Genomic DNA, 12,766 nt, shown 5'->3' on the forward strand with positions numbered 1-12,766 from the left:
CCTGCATCCTTAAACAATTAGTCACTAAATCCCGAGTCTTTAATACGCTTATTGGGGTAATGAGTTGGGGAAAAACAAGGAGTGATCTCAGGAAGCCAGGGAATTCATATTGAAATAAAAACAAATGCTAGGGAGAGAAATAATTAAGAAGACTAGAGGAGAAACAGAAAAGACAGGAATTCAATCCTGTTGGATGTAGGAGAAAGTTTTAGGGAATAAGGAGAGAGGAATATGAAAGTTTTTTGTGGAGAACAGCTGCTCTGAGATAACTGAAACTGAAAGAGAAAGAAAAAGAGCATTTTTAAGAGTTGAATGTACTTCCCCTTTTGGCAATGTTCTGAGGAAGTGCAATAAGGATGCACATTGCTTTCAGTTATCTTTGGCTGCAGGAGAGTTGTTTCTTGGAATATGATCCTATGTGAGGATCTTTTCAAAATGAGGGTATAAACTGGCCAGGATGATGTAGGTTTTATAATAGCTTTTAAAATTGTTTTATTTTTACATAAATCAGATAATACCTTACTTGCTGTTTCACATCTTGATTTTTATCAACTAATAGTATTGTGGCTTCCCCAACCTGTATCAATGTATAAATATTTTATCATATTCCAGTTGTACATGTTTTCTAATATTCCATGGTGTAGATGTATCATCATTTAACCATTTTTATTTAGATGAATATTTAGGTATTTTTTATTTTATTCCAAATTATCAATAAAGCAGAGATGTTAATCAGTCTTATTTCATCAGCACCTGTAGTAGTGACTGAGGTGTGGTTGAGGCTTGCATATTAAATTGATAAAAGACAGATAACAGGAAAAAAGGCGTATGTATCTTTATTGATGCTAAATTTTTTTATGTGCATAGGGTCTCGCAGAAAGAAAGTGAAAACCCAAAGAAGCAGTTAGTATTGGGGGCATGTGTACCATTTTGACAAAGTGTGATGTATTATGGAGAAGTGACTAGACAAAATAAATGAAGGCTCCTAGGGGCAGTAAACTGTGGAACAGTGACTAGGAAATCTAGGGTAGATAAAGCTTGTTTAGTAAGTTTTGTTAGGCAGATAAGAATAATCATCCTACTCTTGGAACTGGAGAGAAAAACACCTTTACAAATGAAAATCTATGTTACCTTTACAAAGGAAAATTTATATACCACTGTTAGGCAGAAAGGAGGAGGCCAGAAAGTTCTTCCTGTGTGTGCTCGTATTAGTCCATTTTCACACTGCTCTTAAGAAATATCTGAGACTGGGTAGTTTATAAAGGAAATATTTAATTGACTTACAGTTTAGCATGGCTGGAGAGGCCTCAAGAAACTTTAAGTACCTTTTTCACAAGGCGGCAGAAAAAAGAGAGAGCAGGGGAAACCGCCACTTATAAAGCCATTAGATCTTGTGAGAAATCACTCACTATCACAAGAACAGCATGGGGGAAAACCACCCCCATGATCCAATCACCTCCCACCACGCCTTTCCCTCAACCCCTGAGGATTACATTTCGAGATGAGATTTGGGTGGGGACACAGAGCCAAACCATATCAATGCTCCTCCTCAATTGCTTTCAGCTCCAAATCATCCTTATATCAAAGTGGCATATTTTGGAGTGTCATATTCTAATTCCTATATTGACATGTAGCAGGCCATGAAATAAATGCTTGTTGAATGAATACTTGCTACACTGCCTATTTTTCAGTCTTTTATATTTTCCCAATGAGTTGGCAAATTATTCTGTTGCTTTAATTTTTATTTTTCTGATTACTAGTAAGGTTAAGAAACTTCTCATTTATTAGGCATTTGTATTTTGTAAAATTAGTTTTTTGTCTATAGCTCTACCCATTTTTCTACTCAGTTTGATCATTTTCTGAAAACAGTTTCTTTATTGGCAAAAAGAAGGGAGACATATTGCAGGAGTATTGTAAGGTTTAAATGAGAAGATGGCAAAGAACCTAGCATAGTAAATAACTCCTTAGATATGAATGTACTTCCTCAATTTTCTCAGTCCTGAGAATACTCTTGAGTAGGAAGGTATTGGTCCACATCTTTTAAAACACTCATTTGAAAAATGGGGGATTTTGTTTCTGTGTCTTCGACAAACAGCTTTTTTCTTTAAGCTTTTCATTGCACACATGCAGATGTTTATGGAACAAGAGTCAAAACCTACTTCTGCATCCCTCACTGCACCTGCCCCCTTTCCCACAGAAAATAAACAGATTCTAAGGTCTTTCAGTTTTTATTCTTAGGGCCTATAGACCTTGAGCTCAGTTTGTCTGAACCAAAATTATATAGGATCTTGAGTACTTGATAAAGAGTTTAGCCTTGACATTATAGACCTTGGCTGTGTAACACGGAAGTCATGAAACACCTGCGACCATTTACATTTAAATGAATCAAGACAGGGGAATGGTGGCTCATGCCTGTAATCTCAGCAATTTGGAAGGCTAAGGCAGGAGGATTGCCTGAGCCCAGGAATTGTAGATTAGCCTGGGCAACATGGCGAGACCCCATCTCTAAAAAAATACAAAAATTAGCTGGGCATGGGGGTGCATGCCCATAGTTTCAGCTACTCGGGAGTCTGAAATGGGAGGATAAGACTACAGTGAGTAGTGACTGCACCACTACACTCCAGACTGGGCAACAGAGTGAGACTCTGTCAAAAAAAATTAATAAATTAAGATTAAGCAAAATGAAAAATTCAGTACCAGTTTTATGAGTTATGTTTCAGGTGCTTCTTAGCCACATATACCTAGTGGCTACCCTATTGGACAGTGTAGATTATAAAATATTTCCATCATTGTAGAGAGTTATGTTGGACATCACTACTATAGACAATAGAAAATCACTGGAGACTTGAGCAAGAGGCTAACACTAACTGCTCATGTGTGATAACCACACAGAGTGATATATATGAGAAGGTCTATTCTTTTATTTCTATTTTTTATTTTTTGAGACAGAGTCTCTCTCTCTCGCCCAGGCTGGAGTGCAGTGGCGCCATCTCGGCTCACTGCAAGGTCCGCCTCCCGGGTTCACACCATTCTCCTGCCTCAGCTTCCAGAGTAGCTGGGACTACAGGCACCCGCCACCACGCCCGGCTAATTTTTTGTATTTTTAGTAGAGACGGAGTTTCACCGTGTTAGCCAGGATGGTCTCAATCTCCTGACCTCGTGATCTGCCCACCTTGGCCTCCCAAACTGCTGGGATTAGGGAAGAATGGTCTATTCTTTAGCCAACACCATATTTTTTTGACTACTGTAATTCTAAACTTCATTTTTTTTTTTTTGGTTTTACATATTATTTTTGTATACATAAATATATATTAATTTGAACATAGAGAAGTTGTGGAAGGCATATACCATCTTGATACTGATTACATTGGGTTATCTCAGCATATAGAGAGGGTTAGAGTAGATTAATGCTTTATTTTAGACTTCTGTCACTTTTTACTCATTATAACAAAGAAAAATTCATTTGTGTTATTCCTAGAAAATGAAATTAATGATATGCCCACTTCACCACATTTATTTTTTTAAAAAGATCCTAAGGGATGATAATTTAATACTACATAGAATGCAGATACTTTGTAGGAATATATGTTCCTTTTTTGCAATATAGAAAGCCCAGAGTAATATTATTATATCAAAAATACTCCCTTTCCTGGTGGAAAAGGATGTACGATGCCGCTTCTACTCTACTTCCTATCTACCAGATATAGTAGGTGAGAAAAAAAATGTCATACAATTGGGACCACTTCAATAAGAAATTGGATAAAATTAATGATATGTTGATCTCAGTTCTGAAAAGACCGTGCTTTATTTAGCTGTCTCAGACATAGAAGAAAAAAAAAATTACTCTTTTTCAAGGATGTTTAAGAGGATACTTATAAGCCACTCTTATGAAGTCTTTCTAATGGCTAACAACCATAACTAGTAATGGAAGTTCTGTCTTCTAAGATTATTCCCCATTTATATAGTTCAAAAGAACAACTCTATTTTGAGGACAGTGTTTTTTACATAGTAATCTCATTTTATACCCAAATATTATCCACATTTTCCTATTTCATATTTTCACACATATGTGGTTGGGTCTCATCTGATGCCACTTCAATTCACTTATAAAATAGAAGAATTCTACTGCTCTTTCATACATCATGGAGCTTTCTCTCTTCTCCCCTTCCAAGTTATAGAGAAGAAGGCTACAAAAATCTTCCCTAAAAGTAAAGTTAGCAATGTTGAATTGATTGGATGAAGGTAATGAACATTCAAATGTCAGTATATTGGAGTGAGTCAATAATGTGAAGTATTTTTGACAGTGCTGATTCATTTCATAAGGCTACTCAATCAACTATGAAATGCAAATGTTACTCGAGTCATGAAATCTTCCTCTGAAACTATCTGGACAATCTGTTATAGAATAATTCATGCTGCATAGATACTCTTGTGTTTTTAATGTACATAATAGTTTCCTGGAATCCAGTTCCAACCCATAACAAAAATAAACTGATAAATAGATAATAGGTGAAACAGAGAGTAAGGAGACCATAGACTGATGAAGAAATCTGTGAAAACTTCTGGGTAATGTAATGATAAGAGCAGGTTTTTATCTCCCTGCTCCCAAATTCCCATTGAAATGTCCAATATAATATTGTTAAGGGGGAAGGAGGAAAATAATTCTACGGTAGCAACAGAAAGGAAAGATGAATACTGGCCACATGCAGGAAACTTTGGGGGCATTTCTGTTAAAATTAATACAGATAGGATTAAACTGTTGGAAGGCATGGAGTACCCATGTCAAACATCCTCTTCTAGAAAAGCAATGTACCCATAATACAGTAGAGAATATACTAAGCAATTAATACCACCACACCTTCAGATTTGGAGGTATTAGGGCTAAAGATAAATCTCAGGCATCATGTCATCAAGAGCACAGCCTCATTTATGTTGAGCAAAACATTTGGACCATATCATATGTCTGCGAGGCCTCATGGGGCAATGACCTGGCACCATTGAAGCTTGTCCCTACACCAAGAGTGAACCACCAAGCATTTAGAATAGTACCTAGTTTACAGATATTCAATAAATATTTTGAAGGAATAAATAAAGTTTTTTTTTTTAAGAGATACACCTAATGTAAATGATGAATTAATGGGTGCAGCACACCAACATGGCACATGTATACATATGTAACAAACCTGTACATTGTGCGCATGTACCCTAGAACTTAAAGTATAATAATAATAATCATAAAAGATTATAATCAAGGGAAAAACAAGAAAAAAAACCTCTGCAACCTGGTGTCAGCCTTCCTTTAGCACTGCCTTGAGGAATGAAGAACAAAGATGAGAGATGCTCTCATGCTCTAAGACCAAGATAAGTTGACGGAATAGAACAGAGGGTAAGATGGAATGGCCAGAAACAGCAATTCAGATTCATTCACTCACTCATATATTCTTTGAGCTTGACTGAAGAGGGAGAATGTAATAAAAGAAACCATCCTGCCTTCTTAAAACTTAGAGCCTTGTAGAAGGAACAGCTGTTAAATAATCACTGGAAAAAAGCTATAGGATTCTATTAGGAGCCATAATAGGAGGAGCTGATTTCAGCAGTCAGGCAGGATCATGGGAGCAACACTTTGAGGGAGTACCACTTGAAATGAGACCTGAAAGATGAGGAATTGGTAGCAGGCAAACTCGGGAAGAAAGAACATTTCATGGAGAAAAGGACATATGCAAAGGTCCTGAGGTGGGAAGAAATTAGGTAAGGCCCCAAAATAACAACTATGAGAGGTGATAGCAGAAAATGATTCTGAAAGGTAGGCAAAGAACAGATCATACTGAAATTTGTGAGTTTAAGTATTTTTGACTTTTTCCTAAGTAAAATAAGCAACCCACTCTTCCTTAAATAAGAAAATAATATGATATTATCTATATTTTAAGACTAGCTACTAAGTAGAGAATGGTTCATAGTAAGAGGTGGCAAGTAGTTATTAAAATTTGTAAGCACCTACCTAGGATCCTCACAAATTATTTGGGAAGCAACTAGGTTATCCGTACTCACATTGCATAGGAGCTTGAGTTATTTTATTTCTATGACAAAGGAAAGAGTTGATCTAGACAAGACATATTCTAGTAGGAAATTATATCAGGTTAACAGAAACCATGTCCATTTCTTTTTGGCCATAAAACAAGACAGGGAAAGCACAGATGGCTCTCTGTGGTTGACCAAACTGGGGAAAATTATCATATTTCAGGAAAGATCCTATAGTTTAGACTACAAACTTCCTTTGAAGAATCAAACCTGCCTTCTTTTAAAAATAAATTTGCTGTGATAAGCAGAAAATCCTTCTAGGAAAATTTGGATTCATATAAATGTAAATAACAAAGAGGATATTTTTACTTATGAAACTAAAGGTAACATATATTGATTTACTATTGTTGATTAACAAATTACCACAGACTTAGTGACTTATACAATATAAATTAATTCTTTTACAGTCTGGAGGTCAGAAATCCTAAAATCAGGATGTCAGCAGGGCTGTGTTCCTTCTTGAGGCTCTAGCGGAGAATTCATTTATTTGACTTTATAAGCTTCTAGAGGACATCCACATTCCTTGACTTATGTCCCCCTCTTCCCTCTTCAAAGCCAATATTATAGCTTCTTCCAGTTTTTCTGTCTTGGACCCTCCTTCTTCCTTCTTAGAAAGCCCTTCGTGATTACATTGTGCCCTCATAGGTAATCCAGGATAATATTTCCGTCTTAGGATCCTTAATGTACTCATATCTGCAAAGTCCTTTTTGCCATGTAAAACAACATATTTATAGAACTTCAAATATTCTTCTTTATGACACTAAATGGGAGAAAGAAAGGAGTGTCAACCACAGAGTTGTAAACAAAATGATGGTGCTTAAAAATTCAAAACACAGTCAAGTTATCCTTATGCATGAAAGCAAACATAGAGATATTTTCAAATACATAAATGTCAGAACACATATGCTATAGACTGAGTGTCTGTGTCCCCCCAAAATTCATATGTTAAATCCTAACACCCAGTGTGATGATACGTGATGGTATTTGTGAAGCAGGTTCACTGCGCACTGGCTATCAACTTATCTGAGTCTGGTGAGACAGAACACCCACACACAACAAATTACATGAAGCAGATTTACCACTTACAGATAGGCAGCAAGAGACAGCAGAAGCTAGGATTCATAGTAAGCTAGTTTCCCAAGGCTCAGGAAAGCTGGCTGGGGTACATGGAATCTCAACTATGCATGTCCCACTTGCACATTAGCAGAGGGGTTACAAAAAGCAGCCAGTCCTGTGTTTCATACTGTGATGCCACAGGAGATGCTGAGCTAAAGCACTGAAGGACATCCTATCCTGTCCTAGGGGAGGGGAGACTGGAACAAAGCCTAGGCTGTCCCAGCTAGCTCCCCTTCATCTCAAGAGTTCGCACTGCCAGCACATTTTACAGTTATTCTTGAGAAGTGCAATTGAGAAAGGATGGAGAACTGCATCAGTCCAAGGCCACCCAGAGAACTGCAGTATTTGCAGGTGGGACCTTTGGAAGATGATCAGCTCATAAGGGTGGAGCTCTCATGAACAGGATTAGTGCCCCTACAAAAGGGAACACAGAGGGCTCCCTTCCCTTTTCTACCATGTAGGGACACATGCTATTTTATGAAACTGACAGTGGGTCCTCACTAAATGAATCTGCCGGTGCCTTGATCTTGGAGTTCTCACCCACCAGAACTGAATACATTTGAGAAATAAATCTCTTGTTTATAAAGCCACCCAGTCTATGCTATTTTGTTATAGCAGCCTGAGCTGACTAAGACAACATACCAGGACACTTAGACCAACTAAAAGCCTAGGAAAAAAAAACATTAAGTATGAGTCAAAGTAAGAACATAGCTGCTTTTCTATCTGTTCATAACCACAACAACTCCTATAGAAGATTTTTGTCTCCTGAACCCCTTGAAAGAAAAATTGCTCTGTAGAAGTAAGAAATAATTTGGATTTGATTGAGTTTTCTAAGAGTGAGTGAAGAGGAAGGAAGACAGAAAGGGAAGGCAGATCAACCAGAGAGATGATATGAAGCTGTATAGGGTAAGAGCTCATTGTAAGACAGGGTTGTGAGATGGACAAAGAACCTGTTAAGAATGATTGTGTCTACTGTTCCACTCAAAGTTGTTTGGATTGTTATAATTTCAATTCCTCTTCTACCTTCCTTCCATTTTTTTTAGTTTGTATGAGTGAATGTGTAAATTGAAGAGTCCATGTTCCACAGCTGAGCAGATATGATTCAAATCAGAGATAGCACATGAAAAAGCAGCAATCCAGAGGTAGCTATGAGAACAAAAGCCTCTGAAAGTCCAGAAAATTTTAGGAAGGAGTTTTGAGTCAATTTTACCTAGCTTTTGAGAGAATGGGAAAGATGTAAACTATCATTTGGATTGTAAATGAATTAGGGAAATTATATCTGCTGGACACTGGTGGTGTTAATAATCTGATGTCTACATAATCATTTTAAACATCATTTTAAAATGTACTTGAATGTTTTCTTTATTTTAACTCTCAACTTCAGTGGTTTATTTTTCTCTACCCTTACTAAAGCCTATCTGTGAGGGAAGGGAGATCAACAGTCATACTCTTAGTCTTGTTATCACTAAAAAACGTATCCCTCCCAAGCTCAACTCTCTTCTTCTGATTTTCATAACACCACACTCTCCTGGTGCTCCTTCTGGCCCACTCGCTTTTCCTTCTAAGTCTACTTTGCTTAGCCTGATTTTACTCAGTCTGTACCCAGAGTGCAGACACTGGCCATCTTTCACTGAAATGAAAGATGTGATGAAAGACAGTCACTTACCATTTCTTTGTGACACACCTCTGCAAACTTAGGGGCATAAAGTAACAACTACATTATCATACTCACATATTCTGTGGGTCAGGAGCTTGAAAAGGGCACAGGGAACATGGCTTACCCCTTTGGGAAGGTGTGCATGCTGGGGGTGACTCACAGCGTAGGAGCTGGAATCATCTAAAGGTTTGATCAGTCACATGTTTGGACTGTAAGCCAGACTGATGATCACAGCTTGGCTTCCTCACAGCATGTCAGCCTCAGAGTGCTGGCACTTCTTACATGATATCTCAGAGCATCAAGCATGAGTGTTCCAAAGAACATGACAGAAGTTGCATTGCCTCTTCTTACCCAGCCTCAAAAGTCATATGCCTCACTTTCAACCTCATGCTATTGATTATAAACAAGTAACAAGCCTACCAAGACTTAAGAAGAGAGGTAGACCCACCTCTGTATAGGATATTATGAAGGTCACAATAGAGGAGTGTGCAGGATGGGAGAGAGTTTTGCTGCCATCATTGAAAAGTACAATCGAGGGGGGAGGGGGGAGGGATTGCATTGGGAGTTATACCTGATGTAAATGACGAGTTGATGAGTGCTGACGAGTTGATGGATGCAGCACACCAACATGGCATAAGTATACATATGTAACAAACCTGCACGTTATGTACATGTACCCTAGAACTTAAAGTATAATAATAATAAAAAAAAAAGAAAGAAAAGTACAATCTGCCACACAAGTTTTGACCAATTCAGTGAGTTTCAAGCTAGTATATTTCCTTTCCTGCTTGATATTTCTACTAGGATCTAACAGACATTTCAAATACAACCTGATCAAACAAGAAAGAAAATATGATATATTTTTGCCCAAGCCAAAGCTTAGGATGATGGCGAGATTGTGAGAGGAAACAAGAGGTAGAGTGCGTTAAAGACATTTTAGATTATTTAAATGAAAGAGTAGGAATTAAAGGCTATACAGCAAAGTATTCGAGACTTAAATGTAAAACCCCAAACATTAAAACCCTAGAAGAAAATCTAGGCAATACCATTCAGGACATTTAAAAATGATATTTAAAACAAAGATGAATAAATGAAACATCTAAAGACATTTAGATTATTTAAAATGATTATTTAGATGTCAAATTGCTAAGTGTTTAAGTTAAAGTTATTAGATCTGAGGAAAAAGCAGTAATATGTGTGCATATTCATTGAGCAAAACCTTGATATCAGTATCAAACTGGTGAGAGCTAAAGAAGGCATCAGACAATCCAAAATACAGCAACAGCTTTATAATGGGAGAGGTCTTATTGCAGGATAAGAACAGGCATCATGCCTGAGACCACCTACCAAAAAACTGACTCTAAGGTTAAACTGGGTTGCTAACTTAGATGAAAAGTAAAATATTGCTGGTAGAAATTAATCTAAATAACTTCTGAAGATTCTTTAGACTGGACCAGACAGAAATTCAAACTCCACTGGAATGGCAGTGACTCTAGAGTTCAGTAATATTCAGAAAAGGCAAATGACAATGATAAGTGCTGTGTTAGATGTTTCTTTCAGATGCAAATGTGCCTTCTTCATCTACATACTCAAGGTAATGTAGGATGAGTCACAGATAAATGTAGACCAGGAGCTCATTAGGCCCCTGAGCTGGCAAAGATATTTTGATATGAAAACAACAACAACAAAAATCCCCTAAATCCTAAGAACCTCAATATGACAGGGGAGGAAGTCTATGTCTGCCTCAGTGTAGGAATCAGAATAATTTAATCTGGTCATAAGAAATGATTGTGGCTAAGAAAAGAAAACAGAAAGATCTCGCAAGCTATGCCAGTCATACTATCTTCCAGTCAAGACTTTGGTCAATATGGAAGTACTTTTAACTTTTTCTTTAAATGTTAGCGAAAGTTTCTTTTGTAAAAGTCAAACCTTGTTTCTACCTGAGTTGACACAAAGCAAGATTGTACCATCTAAGCAGTGTTAAGAGGAAAATCAGAGCCCTTTAAGAATTTAAGTCCAGTGGTAGACATGAAGACACTGGTTTAAGACAGAAAAGAATGGTGGAAGTAGGCCAAATAAGAAAAAGATAGTGAAGGTGGAAGAAAATTGGAGATGCAAATTATGTTGATCTCTTCATGCCTGGAGATTTGTCTCTTATTTTTTCCTATTTCATTCATAATAAAAATAGAAAATAGCTAGTCAGTTTTCATAGAACTCTTTAGGCTTTTCAAGGAATTTATCAGATAGACTTCTCACCTGACTTTTTAGGAATTATTGAATAACTGAAATGCAGTTAGACCTCTCTCTCATCTTCCATAATGTTTAAGGGTATTTTTCTAGAGAGATCAAATTGTTAAGTGTTTTAATATAGCTGTCAAAAGTTTTAAGAATCTAGGAATTATTCTATTGGCTTACTCTTCCTAAGAAACTGCTTCTCTTCTTTATATTCCTAACCTTTGATGTAGAGCTGTCGTAAATAGAAACTATGGATAAGACCAGGAAATTATGTTACCTCTTGTCACCGTTAAGTGTCACCTCTTTCTGGGAGCCCTGGAGTACAAAGCACTAAATCAGGATCAATACAAGTCCCAAGATAAAAACACTTTCCCTTGCTCTCTATCCTAAAAATAGCTGGCAAGTCCAGGTGTAGCATTCAGACATTTTCCATCTAGATTAAAGACCTAGATTAAGGGATTGTTTGAGTCTATTTTATAATAGATTGTCACTGTCTTTCTTACTAGGCACTTCTTCACTTGAAAGCCTAGGCTGTGGTCTTTCTCCTTCACCAGACAGATAAATACAGTAGTGTTGGTCACATTTTTCTAAAACTATGTTGTTTAGCCACATTCAATTCCTCTTCTTAAGATCTCTCTTTAAACATTTTGGCTATATTCATGAAAACTTAAATTTCTGTTTGGGACGGACTTTGTTCCCCCTTTATTACTGTCACCATTCCTATTATTCTTTTTGGTCACCCTCCCATGCTGGATACTTATACTTCTATAAATCTTGTAGATGGAGCTGGTATTATTTTTCTAGTTTGAAACACTTATCATAAAGTTATTTCATTATTTCTATCTTTATAGGGGCCAATAGTTACATACATTGGCTCAGAAGTAGAAGCAAGTAATTTTAATTTATATAGTTGACTACCTTTATAATTGACTTTTTAAACTCTGCAGTCCCCCTTTCCACCAATCCACCAAGCCCTTTCCAACCCTTTTCACCACTACCCTCCATTACTACTGCTAACATGAGAACCAACAAAATCATATATTTGTTAAGGACGGAAAATACCGCTTTCTGCTGTTTAAAATGCTCCTTTAGGTATATATTCATTCAATTTAGAGATTATACTATCAATCAGGGCTGTTTTTCTACTCCATAGAGTAGAAAAATGCCCCTGATCCTTTTCCCTGAATGTAATTTGAATACCTGTGGAAACTTGCATATGACCATAGGGTTGGATGGCAAGGCATTTGGTCTCCGGATTCTCTTTGGACTCCAGTGAGATTTTTCTCATTTTGCTGAGTCACTGGGCAATCTGGATTGATGCCTTTAATTTTGGAGTACTATGGAATGAAGGCACGAGATTATCAGGAAGGGAGATGGTTAAACAGATAAGGGCACCTTTAGTTTGAACAAAACACTGCTACTACTCAACTTATTATTATTTTATTTAAACGAAAGTTTAAAATTATTCTTTAGTTAGCCATGGCTTGGCTAAAAACTGTTAAAGTTGGCTGGGCATGGTGGCTCAAGCCTACAATCCCAGCACTTTGGAAGGCCAATCACTTGAGCACAAGAGTTTAAGACCAGCCTAGGCAACAAAGTGAGATCCCATCTCTACAAAAAAATAAAAAATAAAAAAAATAAAAAAATAAAAAAATAGCTGGGTGTGGCACATACCTGTGG

This window comes from Macaca thibetana, chromosome 13, assembly GCF_024542745.1.
Source record: "Macaca thibetana thibetana isolate TM-01 chromosome 13, ASM2454274v1, whole genome shotgun sequence".
Lineage (NCBI taxonomy): Eukaryota > Metazoa > Chordata > Mammalia > Primates > Cercopithecidae > Macaca > Macaca thibetana.